The 21,289-nt window shown below is 35.6% G+C and overlaps 1 protein-coding gene and 1 pseudogene across 1 annotated transcript in view; one reads left to right on the forward strand and one right to left on the reverse strand.

Annotated features, from left to right (window-relative positions):
* Positions 1–21,289, reverse strand: part of LOC146137300 (NACHT, LRR and PYD domains-containing protein 12-like) — a 180,668-nt gene that overhangs the window by 52,516 nt on the left and 106,863 nt on the right. The window lies entirely within an intron of this gene.
* Positions 994–11,669, forward strand: LOC146137302 (fatty acyl-CoA reductase 1-like; annotated as a pseudogene).

Genomic DNA, 21,289 nt, shown 5'->3' on the forward strand with positions numbered 1-21,289 from the left:
TTCTATTTTCTCCTGGATAATAGTAAAAAAATAATATTAATGAATTTAATAATTAAAAAAGATTACCATTGAGCAAATGTCTAAAATCCTATTTACATACCAAATAGTTTTCTTTTGATAAATTTTTTTACAAAACTTTCTTACTTGATATCATATCAGTTGAATGAAAGTGACTAGAACAAATCCTTACAGCATCTCGTTTATATAAACCCATAATATGGCAGTCGTTCCGAAATCCTAATATATTCTTTTCCAGGTTAGTAGCCCATTCAACTTGATCATTTTTACAAAACTTTTTGCAAGGGACATGAAATAGAGACACAAGAGGTGCTCTATTGTCACAGTTTGGCAGACAGCACATTTGTGACATAATTTTTCAATGGGGTATAAATACAATTGGGAAGATTTAAGTATTTCTATCATAAAGAGTAACATTAGGATATAGTTAACTGATACAAACTATTGGTACAACAGCGTTTATTCAGGAACTATTTTACAGGGCCAAGACACATTTTTGATTAGGTAGTCAACTTGGAGCCTGTGAGGGATTTCCACAATAAACTATTTACATAAATTGGAATTAAAACAGTTTCTTGAGAAAAAAATTGGGCGCTGGTCTAGAATCCTACCAGTTTTTTTACAGTAACGAAACGAATTGTGCAATAAAAATTGCAACAAGAAATAAATATAATAAAAAAACACCCACCAAAACGCTCACCCTTACCCAAAGAGCAATATCACCCCTAGACAAAATTGTGGTAGGATTCTTCTTTGAATATTTTAATTTTGGCTCGCTTCGTTGTGCTACGATTTTGATCTAGAATCCTACCACAGCGTTAAAACAAATAATAAAGCAAAGCACAATATTTTGATCAGGGTGTTGGTTAGTGTTTGGTTGATGGCGTATCAAGTATTATTGATATTCATTAACAATATTGCTGATTAACCTACCAAAACCCAAACGCTAACCCGCACCACACCCTAACCCAAATAATGTTCGTTGTGGTAGTATTATATACCGCGGCTAAATGACTTAGCCTGAACTCAAATCATAGTTGAAAAGCCATGCCAATCAGTTCAACACTTTTTTTGGCGATCCTAGGCAAAAAGCTGCTTAACCCTGTACCAATCAGAGGCTGTTGATAGCACAAACAGAACTACGAGTAAACGAGTCTACTCTAAACTTTGTTGTTTCTTCATATGCACCAGAGCGTGACAGACGACCAAACAAATTCGCCATTTTCTCCAACTTTCCACTTATTGGTTTAAATCTTTTTGAGTCATTTGACGTTTAAACCTTTTACCCTTCCAGGCTTTCGACGTTCTTCGTGAGCTGCAGCCGAATTTTGCGTCGAAGCTCGAATTTGTTGCGATCTTGGCGCTGAAGATCTTGGATTGGATCAAGCTTCGAGGGAGATTCTACAGAAGAAGTGCCACGTTTTCATCCTGCAACACTTAAGTTCAATGAACACCTAAGGTAAGGGCACTTAAGTATACCAAACGTCTCAGGATTTCCGATACTTTGTATTTAATTACGATCTACTGTTGTTGGTTGTTATTTGATATGTTCGGCAAAAGTATTGGCCCTAGTCTAGAATCCTACCACCATGCACAATATTGGGGTTAGGATGCGAGTTAGCGTTTGAGTTAGTGTGGGTCAAGTATTATTATTAAATGGGTTTGGGTAGGTTAAGCAATACTGATAAAAATAATACTTGACCCACCCTCACCCACACACTAACCTGCACCCTAACACAAATATTTTGTGTTGCTTTTATTGTTTGAATACTGTGGTAGGATTGTAGACCAGCGCATACATCTGATTCTTAAGTGTGCATGGGTGCTCCCAAGGGGTTACCCCCGGTCTGGAATAAAAAAATGCGATTATTATTATTGTTTTAAGTTTTGTTGCTTCAGATGTAGTAACTCAGTTTTACTAAGTTACTAATGGAATGATATTGATTTGTATATAAATGGGCGCTCTTTCACTATTGTACGTGAAAAGTTATGCAAAAAAAAAAAAATAATAATACCGGATACCAAAACGCATATCGTTAGGGTTAGGGTGCGGGTTAGCGTTTGGGTGAGTGTGGGTCAAGTAATATTATGTTTATTGTTAATAATAACTTGACCCACCCTCAACCAAACGCTAACCCGCACCCTAACCCAAACAATATGCGTTGTGGTATGCGGCATTTGAAGAAAATTTTTGTTTTATGTACAATAGTGAAAAAGAGCCTATAAATGTCTACTTATATAAAATCGTATGTACATTTTAATATTACAGTTACTGAAGTTAAATTATGTGTAATTCATATTGCCCCGCATGCTTGTTAAGTGTTAATTACATGATGGTGTTAAAGTATACCCCTAATTTGTTTTTGTCTGTTTAGTCTGCTGCCGTCTAAAAAAGCTTATTAACCACTGGTTTGTTTATTAATTTCTACAGGTTGGCCTTCGAGATAAACGTCCAGTGTGTTAGGAGGTTTCTCAAAATATTTTGACCTGAACGAAACAACCTCCAAGCATTCGTTCACATCTCCACAGGTGTGCATTAGCAATATGCAGTGTTACACAAAAAATTTTAATTTTGCTGTTTTATTAAACGATAAAGCTTTCAATATCACACTTTTTTTCAAATGCTTTACGTGATTAACTTTGTAAATTTGTGCTAAGGTTACTCTATCATAGGGTAAATATACCCATATTCCACACACTAGGCCAACGGTTACCATTTTTTTCCTGAAGATTGGGTAACTGTTGGGCCTGACCATCGCAGGTCGGTTAACTGTTAGGATGTACGAGCACAGACCAGGTGTAACTCTTTTGTCAATGTTTATTACTTTATTAAATTATCTTTAAATGAGGAAAATTAAATTATCATGTAGCAAGCTAAAAATTGTTGTAGAGTTATAAATTTCATTCACTACTGACAATACTTTAAAAAACAGTTACAAAGATTCCGAAATTCAATGTATCAAAAATAAACGAGCAAAGATAGACGATTTATTTCATAGACCTTTTCATGGGATTTATCTGTTAAACTTGTTGTTTTTTGTACATGGTGTGGCATGAAATGTTTTAGTTTTTTACTGTGCCGCAAGCTGAAAAGTTTAGGAACTACCGGTTTAACTTCTCCCCCATCCATGGAATTTTGTCACGAGAAATTGTAATTTAAAGCTTTTTCCTACCGATATATTTTTGTTCAAGGATAAGGTTAAATATATTTAATTAAAACCCAGAAAATTGTTTTGACGTTGTAACTACCTTATAAAGTGCTATTGCCATACACTTTTTTTGTGTAAACTATAATATATATTTTATAAAAAAAGTTTTTTTTTAACTCTAACTTTTTTTATCTATATGTAAGGCATTGTATTGTTTAATATATAGAGAATTTTATTCCAGCGTATGTCCATTGCAACCGACAAGAAACCGATGAAAAGCTTTACGATGTTGGAATCGATTACCTCGACCTTGAGGGCACCCTCCGGTGGATGGACGATGCCCTTATCACCAAGGTCACACCACAGCTTCTTGGCAAGAGGTAGGCGACCATATTCGCTAATTCAAAGCAAAATTAAATTGATTAGGTTAGTTACTTATTAGGACATTTTGACAAAAGGTCACTTTGACATAAATGTTTGTTTTACCCTGAAAGTGGCCTGAGAAGTTAAGAACTTTTGCATTATTTCGTTTTTACACTGCTGAAGTTTTTATTTTAATCCTTCTAAACCAGGGGTGACGAACATGTGGCCCGCGGGCCAAAGAATTTTGTGTGGTCCGCTAAGCAGTGGGGTGGGACCACGGTCTTGAAGTTTTTTTGACCCGCTTCTACTCTTTGCGATGTGATATAAAAGCTAATAGCCGGATTGAATAACGCGTATATCATGCAGGAATCATAGAAACTGTTGTGCAAATCCATACAGTAACCATCAATTCAGGATTCAACTGTTTATTCATTGTTGTGTCATATAATTTAACACCATGAGCCTGTTGCTGTACAATGCAGTGGTAACTAGTTGAGTGTAAGCTTTGCTTGAATTTTATTGCCTTTATGTATCAAAGGAAGAGTTTCCAAACTTAAGAGCTAGCGCACTCAAATGGTCGTCTGTTTTGGAAGCACATATCTATGCAAACATTTTTTTTTCTAAAATGAACATCACAAAGAGTCGTTACAGGTCAAGGCTAACAGACGAAAATCTTAGTATGCAGTTGAGAGTTGCCACATCGACAGTTCGTCCTAATATCAAGCGCTTAGCAGAGCAAAAATGTTCCAAATTTCTCATTGAGCAACAAAATTCATTAAATGTTTATTTGTTATTTTTTATTATTTCATATTTCAATATTGCGTTAAATAATTTAAGCTGTATGGTTCGCATGGGTTTCGATTAGTTTGGTTTGATGAACAATTGTTTATGATTTTAACAGGTTTTATAGTGTAGGTAAAAAGTTGTACTTAGCGCCGTCAGCGGTAACTGACAAAGTGGCCCGCGACAGCAAATAGTTTCGTCACCCCTTCTTTAAACCGTGTTCTTGCCAATATATTAAGGCCAAATACCAAGTTTTAAAAGTGTTGCTAGGAGAAAACAGCGCCTAAAATACTTTATACTTAATGTGCCACAAGCTAGAATGTTTTAACGCCACATATTTAATATGCACTGCCTGAGATACCTTGGCCATTATGTTCGTTTTTGTTATCATCTAGCGGTAGCAATAATTAACTATATATATATCTCAAAAACTGGACTCATGGCATGTTGCACGATTGTCCTTCTTCTTGTGTTGACCTTCATAACACTTTTCTCTAGTTTCTAGCAGAGACTACTTGGCAAATTTCCCCCCAAAACTATATTTTTGTCAAGTTCTTTTACTATGTAAATACAAATTTTTTTAGCCCTTTACACAATTAATCTATTGTTTAGCTGCATATTATATTTGCGCACAAGTTCGCTGGAAAAACTTTTTTTATAAATTTATTGCTAAATATTAAGTCATATTTTGACGTAACTTGAAAACTGTCAAGCAAACAAGAATCTAAAAAAAAAAAATTCGCCTCAGAACAGGGACCATACAAACTTTCCAATAAACAATTTATACATATCACATCACACAAATACAACATGTTTTTGTGAACTAACTAAGCCAAATGCTTCAAAAAAGAACTGTTTTGTATCAAAATACCTCTCTTGACTGAATTGTAACCTGTTGTGTTTCAGACCGAACACTTACACGCTGTCGAAGGCTTTAGGTGTAATAGAATTACTGGTTTAAAGTTGTACATAAACGTTGGTTTTGCTTCAGACCGAACACTTACACGCTGACGAAGGCGCTTGCTGAGGACGTCGTTGCAAGAGAAGGATCTCATCTTCCAATCTGCATCGTCAGGCCCAGCATGATAATACCAGCTTACAAAGAACCTTTGCCGCCTGCGGGTATGTTTTTAGACTTGTTATAAGTTAGATATTTTTTCAGTGCAGAAAGAACACGAAAAGAGTTCAATGTGTTTAAAATACTAAAATTTTTTGAGTGGTTTCATTGATGTTAAACATTTAGAAGGATTAAATAACTTGAAGAAGTCCTATTCAATCTTTGAAACTTAGGAATAAAGCACTGTTTTATTGAAGGGTTTGCCAATTTAAGCAAATCCCATTTTCGTTGCATAAAAATTTTGTGGCTCAATATTTTTTTTATAAATAAAAAAGAACTAAGAAATAGGTTTAGAACAAAAAACAGCATGACATATTTTGAAGCAGATATTTATTCAACTGTGCATTAGCGAGATACTTGCGAACAATGAATTTACATTTCTTTTACTTTCCTTATCAATTTCTCCCCAAGCCATTATTCCTGTAAAATTAAGTAAGTGACACAAATAATTATAAATCTATCTTTTTTAAATTGCCCTGTGTAATGAAACTTAAATCACTGATAAAGACAAATGAAATCATTCAACCAATTAGGGATTTCATGCAAGCAAGGCCAGTTTGGAGTGCAAACCACACCGCAGTTGCATTTCTAGCCTGGCCTTGCTTGCACAAAAATTATTAGTTGATCGACTGATTCTGATACTCCAAAAATTACTGCTTTTTCTCCAGGGTTGGTGTACAAACGTGTACGCACCCACCGCTTTCATAATAGCGTACGCCAAGGGTGTGCTTCGTTCTGTGATTGTCGACCACTCCATAACCTGTGACCTCATACCGGTCGACTTTGTTGTGAACGGCGTGATTTGCGCGGCGATGAAGACCGCTTGTGACTCAGCAGAAAGAAGATGCTCGCTCGGCTACGAGAGTGACAGTGCAGTTTCATCGCTGGGGGAAATTGGCTTACAAGGTTGTAAATACAGATAGATTACCAAAAAGTTGGCGTTTTTGTTCATATCCGCTGGTGTTGTAGTTAGATGTAGAATGAATATCAAAGCCCATACAGAAGTAGGTTGCATTTTGTCATCTGACCATGTGAAAATCAACAAAGAATTTTTTTAAATTTCCACAAAATGCTACTTAGTTATACATGTTCCTTGATATTCATTCTACAATTTACTTCGTTTTAAATTGTACAAAACTATTTTAAGCTTGAGAAAAAAACCTTGTATCTAGCCAGTGTTTGAATTTATTACCACTAATTTTGTATTCATTTGATAAATAAACCCCTGTTCGAAAAACATGTAAATTTTGTTTTAATTCATTGTTGAGTTATTTTTGTATTTTGAGTCCTGTACAAAAAATCTGTTCCAAAACTGGATTTTTACTCTAGTGTAGCCATTCTATGTTACCAAGAGGTTTTAGGCTGTTTACTGTGAAGAACTAATTCCACCTATATTTATTGTTGACCAATTTAAAACTTAATCGGTTAAACATGAATTTCCAGGGGATTCATCTTCAGACAATGAAAGCATCACTTCCTTTACTTGCGACCGAGTTCCGAGGGTCAATGGATCACTTCCCATCTACCACGTCAACTCTGGCATCAAAAATGGCCTTGCTATGGTCCGCTTGAGTAAGAATGGACAAACAACTATGAACTATTAATGTTATTTCTCTAAATGTAGGTTTCAGTGTTTCTCAACCAATGGGAAAAATTGACTTCTCATTTTGATTTTGTTAGGTTGCAGACTGCAGCAGTTCACATGTTTTAAATTCCTCAGATAAGTTAAGCAAAATTTAAGGGGAAATTTTAAGGCAAGTCCAAAACATGGCTCTTATAAATCAAACTTGACGTTATTAATGCTGATGTCTGTAAAACCAGTGTTTTCTCAACCTTAGTGACCCAAAATCCAAAGGCCGTTTGCTTTAGTTGAGTCGCCGACAGAAATAGTTTACAACTTCACACGATTGGATTTTTTAAATAAATTGCCGAAGCAATTTTGAAGAAATGCTCATAAAATTAAATTTTGGGTAGCCAAAGCTTTTATTCGCTTGCATAAGGTTCAGTTGAAAGAATTGGGTCGACAAAGCTTCGATGTGATACTTGCGCTTAATATTTGAATTGTTGCAAAAAGGTTGAGAAACACTGATTAGGATTATAACTTTGCCTGGGAAAGTAATGTAGTAAGTACATTTGAAGTTTTAAAATAAATTAACCCTGATTGATGAGATTATTCACCGAAAGACACCGCAGACTCATGAAATCTGTCGATCAATTAAGCAAGGCAGGTTAGAAAAACAACTAGCCTTTGGTGAGGTTTGAACTCATGACCTCCGTTTATACTGGGACCGTTGCTCTACCAACTGATCTACACAGGCTTAGAGGGGAGCGAGTTGACAAACAACAATGGCTGTTGCCTGATGCATCCTGTTTGTAAAGCTAACCTGTGGTGGGATCCCACTCTACAGCTTGTATTTCACACATTTATTTAACGAAAATTAGGTGGATATTCAACATACCGCTCGTAGTGTGTCATATAATTCATTAACCTATAAGGATAGTTTTTTTTTACATAGAATCGTTTTTAACAGTTTCCCAAATACGAGGAGTAAGTACAACTACTTAAGAACACTGCAATCCATTTTTAGTTGGGAATAGGTTTGTCTATACAGACAGTGTTTCTTAACCAATGGGAAAAATTGTGTTGCCATGTTGATTTTGTTGGGTTGCAGGCTGTAGCAGTTTACATATCTAAAATTGTTCAGTTAAGTTGGGCAAAGTTTTGCCGAAGGGAAAATTGAAGGCAAAGGATATGGATCTTTTAAACAAAATTGACTTTATCTACCTTATGGTATTCCACCTTTACACTTTACAATTTGTGACCTTATCAGTTTTAAAATTTGGTGCTGTTCACGTCTCACTCGGGACTCTTATGTTTGTGTAGTCTTAGTTTTGCATAGTCTTACTCGAAATCAGTAGTCCGACCATATAATTCATTAACCCATAAGGATAGTCTTACTTCTAACTTAAGCCCCATGTTCTCTACTCCAGCAAAATAAACCGACTCTGTTGAGTCCCGACTCCACCGCCCTGGCTTAAATTCATCATTTACAATTTTTATTTTTGTTTCCAGTTTCACTTGCAAAGAACAATGTGGCAGACAATCTAAGCGACCCATTCCGTGCACCTTGGGTGTTATGCACCAATAACAGGTAAAATAGATTTTTTAGCTTTGCTTTAGTGATTGTCACAATTTATCAAAAATGCTAAATATAGTTTCCCCCCCCCCCAAAAAAAAATCTAGGAGAATTTAGTGTTATCCAGAAATATAGTCCTTGTTGGTTTCCATATCTGTCCTGTTCTAAATCAGGTAATCAGTTAGCATTTTTTAACATTAGGAGTCTTTATAAATCACCGTATTTGTCTAATTCTAAATAGGGTAATCAGGTGCCACTATATAAAGACAAATTGTATTTAATTTCTCTTGAGCTTTCATACAACCGTGCTTTATCAGGTTAAAGTAAAAACAAAAGTTGTCATTTTTTTATAATTTGACCTGATAAAGCGCGGTTGTGCGAAAGCTGCTTGTCGGACATTTTATACAATTTGTCTTTATATAGTACCACCTGATTAGTTAGTATCCTATCTAACGTTAAGAGATATAGTTTTCATTCACACTTTCGGCAAAGGTGTGTTCTATTAAAAATTTATTTATTTATATGCAGAAAGCTGTACGATCTCACCACCTTTTATTCGCAAACTATTCCTGCCCATGCGATGGATGCAGGTCTGGCTCTTATGAGGAAAAAACAAAAGTGAGTTGTACTTTCAAATAAAGTCCAAGCAGAAGCTGAAAACTCTAGTTTGTCACCTATGCTTTATTGTGGATTGAACACTTTTGAAATTCTTGTTTTTTTAAATTTTTGCTTTGTTGAATGGTGCAATGTTTTTTCTAGTTTTTTATGTTTTTTTAATATTTAAGGCCCTAGTCTAGATGGAACTTTATTTAATCATTTAATATCTAGCTTTTTGTCAACCTGTCTTTACAAATCTCTACTGTTAATATTTAAACTTCCTTTATTATGTTATAACAATTGTCTGTTTTTTTCTGGATTACTTGTTTGAATGACTATCACCATTTAGGCAAGAATTTAGGATTTTATTTAGCTTAGAATTATTGGTCCCAGTTCACAAAAGTACTTTATTCTGAACCCAATGCTACGCTAATCCTACAAAATATAATGTTTAATTTCAGAATGACAAAGACTTCAATATTTTTTTATTTTTTCAGAATGGCAAGACTCAATGAAAAGATCATGAGCGCCATGGAAGTGATGGAATTCTTTTTTACAACAAACTTTAAGTTCAGCAACACGAATGTCGATCAGCTGCGTTCCTCACTGAATGCTGAAGACCAAAAGGTGAAATATTACAAGGTCTTTTACTGCAGAGCATCTAATCATAGGGTTAACATTGGCTCTTGTTGCACGTTTGTTACAAATTATTTGAATCCTTAAAAGCGTTTAAATGCCTTTGAATTGATTTGCGTGTTGAAAAGTCTTTGTAGAACGCAAACTGAATATGTAAAAAAGAAGATATCTCCTCGCCCTAATACACGTTAATGACGACAATAACTTCAAGCGGATGGTAGCAACTTACTATAGACTTTCTTGTCCGAGTCATACTTTGTCATTTATAAGTTCTAGACTAGTTATTAATAGAGAAATATATTTCGCCAATCTGGCATCATCAGTCTCTGAAAAAAGCCCTATATTTTGAGGAACCTTATTTTCCCAACGTTTTTCGAACAGTCTTTGAATTAATTTTATGCTCAGTATAAGTTATGTGTTCAGAAAGTGCTGTTGAAAACAATGAGATTAACTGACGATGATACAAGTGTGAATCGAAACGTTATAATCAAGATGATGTGGATTTACTCAAACTTTTTGGCTTTAAAATTCATTATCAAGCTATTTGTTAATTGTTTCTCAGGCTTACAACCTTGATTGTGGGGTTTATCAGTGGGAAGATTACTTCACAACTTACATCGCCGGCTGCAACCAGTTCATTCTAAAGCAGAAGAACAACGATCTACAGTCGAAACAAAAACTAACCAAGTAAGGAACTTTATGCTTGTGGAACTTTTGTTTAAAACCAGAAATTGTGATCTTATAAATACTTTCATGTTTATTTGTGACATGACACTGTAACCGTAAAAGAAAGCGTTTTTCTAAAGAAGATTCGTGGTGACTTCATTAGATCACATTTTCCACCAAAATATCGAAATCCCCAGAACAGTGGTCGGCAAACTATGGGCCGCGAGTTACTTTTGAGCAGCTGAGTGATATCATGTAGTTGTGGGCCGCGTGATAGCCGTACATTCATTGCACTTTATTGTAAATATTGGTGTGGAATAGAATTTTTCATTTGGCTCAGTTTGAAAAGACTCACGTGCCCAATGTGGTCCTAAATGCCTGTCCAAATATATTTTTTGTCAACTTTAACTATGTGTAATTGAAAATTTTTTCTCGCTTCGCGCGTATATTCTTCGTTGTATAGTATGTTTTATAATATGGTATGGCAGAGTTTTGGGCATAAAGGCGCCGTGTAATATTTCACCTAAAAATCAAATATTCAGAACCCGACACTGCTTCGTAGTGGTTTTAGTGGGCCTACAATAGCTCTGAAAAAAATACTTTGGGCCGCGACAAAAAAAGTTTGCTGACCACTGCCCTAGAATCTACCTTCATATTTGTTCATATCCTAATTTCGCCGATTCATCACCGAATTTCCTTTTTATCTAAAACTCTATTGGATGGTTGGGCCCGTTTTTTATGTTTTTACTTTTGGCTATCCGATAATCAGGTTTATCGTATCGCCACTGGTCCGATACTGACGTAGTATCAGAGCCACAATGTGTCCATTTAAGCTTTGTTTTGTGGTCTTATTAGAAAGTATTACACAAAAAGTTAAAATAAACAAAGTTTATTCATGCGTTTAATCTTAAAATGCGATTAGATGGGTGAGCCCGTTTTAACCGTGTGTTTAATTTGTTCAGATTGCGTTTTAATGTTAGTTGAAACCTAAGAAGATTAGTTGACTAGAAAACATTGCAACTAAAACAAGATGGGTGAGCCCGTTTTAACCTTGTGTTTAATTTGTTCAGATTGCGTTTGGTTGAGAAGTGCTTCTACTCGGGAGCTGCCTTAGGAGTTTGCGGACTCGCCGTTGCAAGTGGATTGACGAGTTCGCTCTGGCAACTCACAGAGTTCATCGGCGACTCACTCGCCCTTCTATAACTTCACAAGTATTCTCTTTGCGTTCGATTTTATCGCAACACGATTCATTGTGTTCTACATAAGCCACGACTTGCAAAACCTAAAGTGGGTTTTACCTTTATGGCATGCAAAAACCTAAATCCACGACAAACTGTATCTAAATGTCTCAATATTGATAATTTTTCATGGATAGTGCGTATTTAAGTCTAAAACGATTGTGTTTATGCATATATTGGTAATACAAATAATTTATTTTCCAATATTACAAAAAGTTTCGAGGCTCACTCGACATTCTCTCGGGGCTTACAAAGAAGCATTGAGCGGTTTTATTTTTCCGCGTGTAAAGATAGCTTTCGTTTGGTTCGAATCTCATCGCAATAGAGCTCTTTGTATTCTGGGCTTACACAGCTATGCAGAAGGTATGCTGTACAGGAAGAACAAATATTTCAGTGTTGTTATGCATTTGTGCAAATGCTAACTTTTCCATTTTTACTGTGTAATTATTTCTTCGTTATTGTTCTGTCTCAAAGCTTACACTTTACTTTATACTTGTTCTTTAATGTTAACATAGACTTTGTTTTTTTATTTCAATGCCTTCCAAGTCTAGGTAACTGTAAAAATCACAACGATTTTAATACTGTGTAGAAACGCATCGTATTTGTAAATACAGCCGTTTTTTTGTAGGCATGTTTTATGGTTTAGTTGCTTTTCATATTATACTGGAATTAAAAGCTGGGGTATTGTGGTACTTTTCTGGTTTCCACAAATACCACAAAATGGCTTCCAAAAAAATGTATTTTTTGTTACTAGGGTAACATTATAAATGCAAAAGAATTCGCGAATCTTAAAGCTTCTTGTATATCTCTTGTATATCTTTATTAAAATTGCTTTTATATCTTTTAAAAAGCATTTATATGAGCTTTACATGATCTTTATATGAGCCGCTTTATTAAAGTTGCTTTAGACCAAAGGCATCGTTAGTCTCATCACCCCATATAAATGCTTTTGACAACTTGAAAGATATAAAGGCAATTTTTCGTTTCGCGCTACAGCTTTGTAATGTAACTTTCGTATTAAAAGCACCACTTCTCCAACCTGGAAATAAACAAACTGTTTGGTTTTCTTGAGGTTAGTTGTGCAGCTGTGTGACGTCATATTCGAAACAATTCATTGCCCCCCAAACAAACATCCTAGATCCGCGCCTGGTAGCCTTGGCGTACATTTAAGTCACTGTCTTGTTTTTTTACCGGTGCGTTTTTCCGGCAGTGTACATCGCATAGTGGCTTTTAGTTTTGCTGCGTACCGCCGGGTTTCACAGCAAGCCATTCTGATCCAATTAACACAGGGGTTCCCAACCTGTGGTACGTGAACCACTAGTGGTACGCGTAGGTTTTTCAGGTGGTACTCGAGTAGCTTCCGTTTTTTTCACAAAACCCTGAATTCACAACTTTATACTTTGTTTTCTGGTTTTATTTAAATAAAAAAAATTACCCGAAGCCCATTGTTATTGTTACGTAACTATTCCTGTTGTTTCGAAACAACGCAATCTTCAAAATACACGCCGTGTCAATTGTTGACAAGGAGCACAGTTGCTTTGTAAAGTGTACAATGCTGTGAGACTGTGGGCGTTAATTATGCCAAATGATTGCTCTTGATAGATATAATCGACTGTTTTATAGCTTAAGTCTTAAGCTACAAATAGCGTTGAATAATGCTAGTTGTAAGCTAAAAATAGATAAAAATATGATTCAATTAAATTGTTTTTCTGCTAAAGTGGTACGCGTGACAGTACAGAGCGTCCAAGTGGTACGAGATCGTAACAAGGTTGGGAACCCCTGAATTAAAACAAGACTAAAGTAACAAATTAAAAAACCTAGCTTCCAGTGACATCCGATTTTATGTTAAAGGCCAAGTTATTGTGGCAGATAGAGAATACAACTCACGGCAATTACAATATTTTTACATTTGAGGTAATTTTGATAAACTTGCGCATAAAACTCAAAATTTCTCGCGTTCCATTGGCATTTACGATATTACGTAGCACTTGAGCCAAGGTTTGTTGAGAAACACAGAAATAACGCAATCAGGATAAAAATGCTGGTAGCCAGAGTATTTTGTGCCCGGGGCAAACTATAAAATTGGCGCCCCCTCCTTCATGTTTAATCAAACGTTGCTCGTTTTAGACGTCCTGTTCTTACGTCATCTCGAAAACTTCCATGCATTTTTAGTTATATTACTTTTGGCCTTGCACAGGAGACGTTTAAATCACAGTCTCTCAAATTTATATTTTGAGTTTTGTAATAATTGCTATTATACTTTCCTGTCCTACTTGGAGCCGCGGCTTGCAATGCAATCGGCCGGCTCCATTATTTCAGCCGCGTTTTGTGCCTTATATGAAACCGCAAGACCTGGTGAAAAAAACGGCTGATTTGAAAGCGGCCATTTAAACTGGCCGATTTATGTTGAGCAAAACGAATTAAAGGCGCCGAAGCAAACGCAATCAGTTTGGTGCAGAACGAGCCGTAAGCAATCACACGAGAAAAGTAAAATAAATATAAACTACTGCAGTGGTCAAGCTAACAAAATCCCACATCGGTTTAAAAACACTGATTGAAACTAAAATGTGTTCCCCAGTCTCCACAAATGTTTAATAACCTGGACTGTTTACTTGCTGTTTTTTTTTTAATTGTTTCAAAACAATGGCCATTATTACCAGCTGGTTGTTTCTGATGATTTACTGACTTTTAGTTGTTGAGTTTTGTTACCATTGTCATTTCGGCGAAATCATTTTTTTTATTTTATTTTTTATTTTTAAAAACACTTTTACCACAATTTTCTTTCGCATATCGCACATTAGCGCCAAAGAAAGGCAAAATAAACAACTTTCCGAACCGAGGAATATTTCTAAATTCTAACACAATATAACAGGGTCATACCTTAACATTAATCCGCTTTCATTTTTATGCAGAACTTCAGGTATTTTTAACGAAATGGGTTTTCGTAGAACACTCGTTTTACTGCCATGTACGGCCTATTGTGATTGCCAAGCGTACATTGGCGAGAAAGTAACGCAAAATAAAACAACTTTCCGAACCGAGGAATTTTATTAAATTTTAACACAACAGAGCAGACACAGGTCTTAACTCAAATCCACTTTCATTTTTATGCAGCACTTCAGGTATTTTCAACGAAATGGGTTTTCGTAGAACACTCGTTTTACTGCCATGTACGGCCTATTGTGATTGGCCAAGCGTACATTGGCGAGAAAGTAACGCAAAACAAAACAACTTTCCGAACCGAGGAATTTTCTTAAATTTTAACACAACAGAGCAGATACATGTCTTCACTCAAATCCACTTTCAGTTTTATTCAGCGCTTCAGGTATTTTCAACGAAATGGGTTTTCGTAGAACACTCGTTTTACTGCCATGTACGGCCTATTGTGATTGGCCAAGCGTACATTGGCGAGAAAGTAACGCAAAACAAAACAACTTTCCGAACCGAGGAATTTTCTTAAATTTTAACACAACAGAGCAGATACATGTCTTCACTCAAATCCACTTTCAGTTTTATTCAGCGCTTCAGGTATTTTCAACGAAATGGGTTTTTGTAGAACATTCGTTTTACTGCCATATACGGCCTCGTGCGCTCGCTCACTCACGCTTCAAGTGACCGCTTTTTTCCAGGTGATTTCTTATGGCGGTGCCGCCGGGTGGCGACAAAGCGCGCATAGTGTTCGGCCGATGCTGGTGCCCTTAAGACACTGCTGTTTAATGAATTGACTTGACTTAAGCATGCAGCTCATTCCAGTATTGTTTGGGAGTCGCTGGCAATAACATAAAAAGTTTTTTCGAGCAAAATTACTTGCAGAGAGAACATTTTGGAAAGCCCTGATTAAAATCATGCCGAGGATCTTCTTACGAAATTCGTTCGATCCAATAAAAACGTTAAAGAAACTAAGTTAAACCTGATTGCCACCACTGTATCCGCTAAACGCACTTTTTTTACAAATGTAAAAGTGTTTTTACAGACTTTCAACACCAATCGTTTTCTGGAGCCCACGCGATCAATAGTTTGCAAGGATATTTAAACATAATACCTTAGTACCCAATGCTCTTGCAGTTTGATTTGTTCATTCCAAAAAATTTGATGAAATTCATCTAGTTCATCGTTTTTGCGAGCTAATAAAATCACTAAATGCTTGGAGGGTTTTAAAAGCGACGCACACTTAACTGGGGCACAGTATGCTAAATCAATCTTGTACATTTAAAATACACTATAGTGTTAAAAGATATATCTCTCTGCTTAATCTTCCTGTCTTACCTACATATAAAACAATTTAAACAATAGCTTTTCTAAAATAGTGTAAAACGAAGTGTTTAATAGGAATGTAATTTCATTGCAACTTTTTACACCTTTACCTTTATCCATTATTATTTTGAAATCGTTAGACAAGTCTTCTTCAACGGTAACTAATTCATTTTCTTTTCTAAGGTAATTCTGGACTTCCTCATGTAAGCTTTTGATTCTGTTAAAATACATAAAATACACAAGCTGTACCTTAGCATTAATATAAAACATGCTAGAGACATCATTATACTGGCTAGCATGTCCTTTAGATTTGTATAAGTTTGCTTAAAACGGTGTTCTGGTTTTATTTTGCAGCTTGTACCTAGCATCTTTTAAATTTATGGTGCTCTGCACCCTTGATGGAAGATTGTGACCATACTGGACACGCTGGACTGGTGTCTTTCCAACTTTTTTGTCATACCGCTCCCTGCGTTGTTTTCTTAGTATAAATTTGGGATCAACCTCCTTGCAAGTTAAACACTGGTCCACACCTTGTACAAAAACCTTGCATGCAGAAGATCTAATGGAACATCAGTCTGTTGGTTCTTTACATGTAATAAGACTTGAATAATTACAAAAGTTGCTAACCGCTTAGCAATTATTGAAACTTCTGGTGACAATTTCGGTCCACATGGGTTGGCCGCCACTGTTATATAGGGGGCAGTAATATCAGACTCAAGAGTGACACCTTTACATATTTTGTACTCCGAAACAGAGTAAAAAAAAAAACTCTCATATCAGATGAATGAAAGTGACTAGAACAAATCCTTACAGCATCTCGTTTATATAAACCCAACATATGGCAGTCGTTCCGAAATCCTAATATAATCTTTTCCAGGTTAGTAGCCCATTCAACTTGATCATTTTTACACAACTTTTTGCAAGGAACATGAAATAGAGACACAAGAGGTGCTCTATTGTCACAGTTTGGCAGACAGCACATTTGTGACATAATTTTTCAATGGGGTATAAATACAATTGGGAAGATTTAAGTATTTCTATCATAAAGAGTAACATTAGGATATAGTCTACTGATACATACTATTGGTACAACAGCGTTTATTCAGGAACTATTTTACAGGCCAAGACAAAATTTTGATTATGTAGTCAACTTGGAGCCTGTGAAGGATTTCCGCAATAAACTATTTACATAAATTGGAATTAAAATAGTTTCTTGAGAAATAAATTGGTCCCTGGTCTAGAATCCTACCAGTTTTTTTACAGTAACGAAACGAATTGTGCAATAAAAATTGCAACAAGAAATAAATATAATAAAAAAACATCCACCAAAACGCTCACCCTTACCCAAAGAGCAATATCAACCCTAGACAAAATTGTGGCAGGATTCTTCTTTGAATGTTTTAATTTTGGCTCGCTTCGTTGTGGTACGACTTTGGTCGAGAATCCTACCACAGCGTTAAAACAATTATTAAAGCAAAGCACAATATTTTGATCCAGGTGTTGGTTAGTGTTTGGTTGATGGCGTATCAAGTATTATTGTTATTCATTAACAATATTGCTTATTAACCTACCAAAACCGAAACGCAAACCCGCACCACACCCTAACCCAAATAATGTTCGTTGTGGTAGTATTATATACCGCGGCTAAATGACTTAGCCTGAACTCAAATCATAGTTCAAAAGCCATGCCAATCTCTTCAACACTTTTTTGGCGATCCTAGGCAAAAAGGTGCTTAACCCTGTACCAATCAGAGGCTGTTGATGGCACAAACAGAACTACGAGTAAACGAGTCTACTCTAAACTTTGTTGTTTCTTCATATGCACCGGAGCGTGACAGACGACCAAACAAATTCGCCATTTTCCTCAACTTTCCACTCATTGGTTTAAATCTCTTTGGGTAAGGGTGAGCGTTTTGGTGGGTGTTTTTTTATTATATTTATTATCCCATATTTATTTCTTGTTGCAATTTTTATTGCACAATTCGTTTCATTACTGTAAAAAAACTGGTAGGATTCTAGACCAGCGCCCAAATTTATTCTCAAGAAACTATTTTAATTCCAATTTATGTAAATAGTTTATTGTGGAAATCCCTCACAGGCTCCAAGTTGACTACCTAATCAAAAATGTGTCTTGGCCCTGTGAAATAGTTCCTGAATAAACGCTGTTGTATCAATAGTTTGTATCAGTTAACTATATCCTAATGTTGCTCTTTATGATAGAAATACTTAAATCTTCCCAATTGTATTTATAAACCACATTGAAAAATTATATCACAAATGTGCTGTCTGCCAAACTGTGGCAATAGAGCACCTCTTGTGTCTCTATTTCATGTCCCTTGCAAAAAGTTTTGTAAAAATGATCAAGTTGAATGGGCTACTAACCTGGAAAAGATTATATTAGGATTTCGGAACGACTGCCATATCTTGGGTTTATATAAACGAGATGCTGTAAGGATTTGTTCTAGTCACTTCCATTCATCTGATATAATATCAAGTAAGAAAGTTTTGAAAAAAATTTTATCAAAAGAAAACTATTTGGTATGTAAATAGGATTTAAGACATTTGCTCAATGGTAATCTTTTTAAATTATAAAATTAATTATTATTATTTTTTTACTATTATCTAGAAGGAAATTGAAAAATGGAGCAATTCCAAAATTATAATTGCCAATAAAACAAATTCGCAATTCAATACCTAAAGAACGACCTGCTCCTTAGGCGAGAAGCACTTTGCCAACTATTCATAATCATTCGTTTGCTAATCTTGTTGGTAAAACCCAAAAAATCCCCTATGGTTGGAAAAAGTTTGTGGAATCTGAATTTGTTTCATTTAAATTGGAAGATGGCCATGATCAGTTTAAGTTTCATGTTCAAGTAGACATGAACCTAAATTTATATGCCAGTTGTTATATGGGTGGGGTGCATCACCAGAAAGTAATGTCAGACTTATTGATGTTACAAAAACCACTATTTACGATGTTTTGTACTCTGTTTTGGAGTACAAAATATGTAAAGGTGTCACTCTTGAGTCTAATATTACTGCCCCCTATATAACAGTGGCGGCCAACCCATGTGGACCGAAACTGTCACCAGAAGTTTCAATAATTGCTAAACGGTAAGCAACTTTTGTAATTATTCAAGTCTTATTACATGTAAAGAACCAACAGTCTGATGTTCCATTAGATCTTCTGCATGCAAGGTTGTTTTACAAGGTGTGACCAGTGTTCAACTTGCAAGAAGGTTGATTCCAAATTTATACTAAGAAAACAACGCAGGGAGCGGCATGAGAAAAAAGTTGGAAAGACACCAGTCCAGCGTGTCCAGTATGGTCACAATCTTCCATCAAGGGTGCAGAGCACCATAAATTTAAAAGATGCTAGGTACAAGCTGCAAAATAAAACCAGAACACCGTTTTAAGCAAACTTATACAAATCTAAAGGACATGCTAGCCAGTATAATGATGTCTTTAGCACGTTTTATATTAATGCAAAGGTACAGCTTGTGTATTTTAACAGAATCAAAAGCTTACATGAGGAAGTCCAGAATTACCTTAGAAAAGAAAATGAATTAGTTACCGTTGAAGAAGACTTGTCTAACGATTTCAAAATAATAATGGATAAAGGTAAAGGTGTAAAAAGTTGCAATGAAATTACATTCCTATTAAACACTTCGTTTTACACTATTTTAGAAAAACTATTTTTTAAATTGTTGTATATGTAGGTCAGACAGGAAGATTAAGCAGTGAGTTATATCTTTCAACACTATAGTGTATTTTAAATATACAAGATTGATTTAGCATACTGTGCCCCAGTTAAGTGTGCGACACTTTTAAAACCCTCCAAGCATTTAATATTTTTATTAGCTCGCAAAAACAATGAACTCGATGAATTTCATCAAATTTTTTGGAATGAACAAATCAAACTGCAAGATAGGAAGTTGAAAGGAAAGCGTTATCATCCTGAAATTATTAAGTAAGTATGCATTTTTTGCATATTTTTATTTAAATAATTTCTGTAGTAATCTGTAGCCATATATTTATGGATTCTGCTTAAGCCTTGCAATTAAAAGCAAGTCCGCTTGTGAGGAGCTGAGGCAATCTGGCTTACTTTGTTTGCCAAGTTCTCGTCTTTTAAATGATTACAGGTACCATATTAAATTATATATTTTTAGTTTAGGAAAAATATATAAATATTTTATAAACAAAGGCGAAGGTGGTCTAGAATCCTAACCCAGATGTCTCTTTCAATGACTAAAAAGGTGAAAGTTGTTGATAAAAAACAAGAATGCATAGAGTTACTTTCTTAAGACGAGGTTTTTGGGTAAACTCAATCCGTAAGATGAGGTTAGTTAGTCTACTTCCCGCATTTCCTTAACGTAATGCTGGTCCATATGCTATTGCTCATTGCTAAATTGGCAAGAATTCAATAAATTCATTTGGACACTTTTTGAAACTATTGATCGCGTGGGCTCCAGAAAACGATTGGTGTTGAAAGTCTGTAAAAACACTTTTACATATGTAAAAAAAGTGCGTTTAGCGGATACAGTGGTGGCAATCAGGTATAACTTAGTTTCTTTAACGTTTTTATTGGATCGAACGAATTTCGTAAGAAGATCCTCAGCATGATTTTAATCAGGGCTTTCCAAAATGTTCTCTCTGCAAGTAATTTTGCTCGAAAAGACTTTCAACTCAGTCAAAAATAAACGCTAAATACCTGCTTTAAAAATGGAAGCTTATTTGTCTTGATACAATGTTGCTTTAGATTAGAGCAAGAGTTTTATCATGTTTAGTTGTCGGCAGAACTGTTCAGCATTCCCCAACCGAAGCTTGATTTACGAGCGACTGTACAGCAGTTAATTGTGATTTGTGGGAAGTTTATGTTATTGCCAGCGACTCCCAAACAATACTGGAATGAGCTGCATGCTTAAGTCAAGTCAATTCATTAAACAGCAGTGTCTTAAGGGCACCAGCATCGGCCGAACTCATTGCGCGCTTTGTCGCCACCCGGCGGCACCGCCATAAAAAATCACCTGGAAAAAAGCGGTCACTTGAAGCGTGAGTGAGCGCACGAGGTGCTCCTATCGCGCGACCCGATCAATCGGCGGCCGCCAAAGTTATTCAAGTTCTTAAACGGACCGCGTGGTCCAAGCATTGACTTGAGTCATTCAACACTGGTTATTTATCTTAATTTTGGAAGATAAAACAATTCAATTGCTATATGTTGCGTTTATGTTATTTTTTCCTTGAGATTTTGCTCATATTCGCACGAGTTTACCAGTTTTGTGGTTTAATGTTTACTTTTTAGACAAATAATTATATTCAATTTGACATGCT

This window comes from Ascidiella aspersa, chromosome 7, assembly GCF_963924565.1.
Source record: "Ascidiella aspersa chromosome 7, kaAscAspe10.2, whole genome shotgun sequence".
Taxonomy (NCBI): Eukaryota; Metazoa; Chordata; class Ascidiacea; order Phlebobranchia; family Ascidiidae; genus Ascidiella; species Ascidiella aspersa.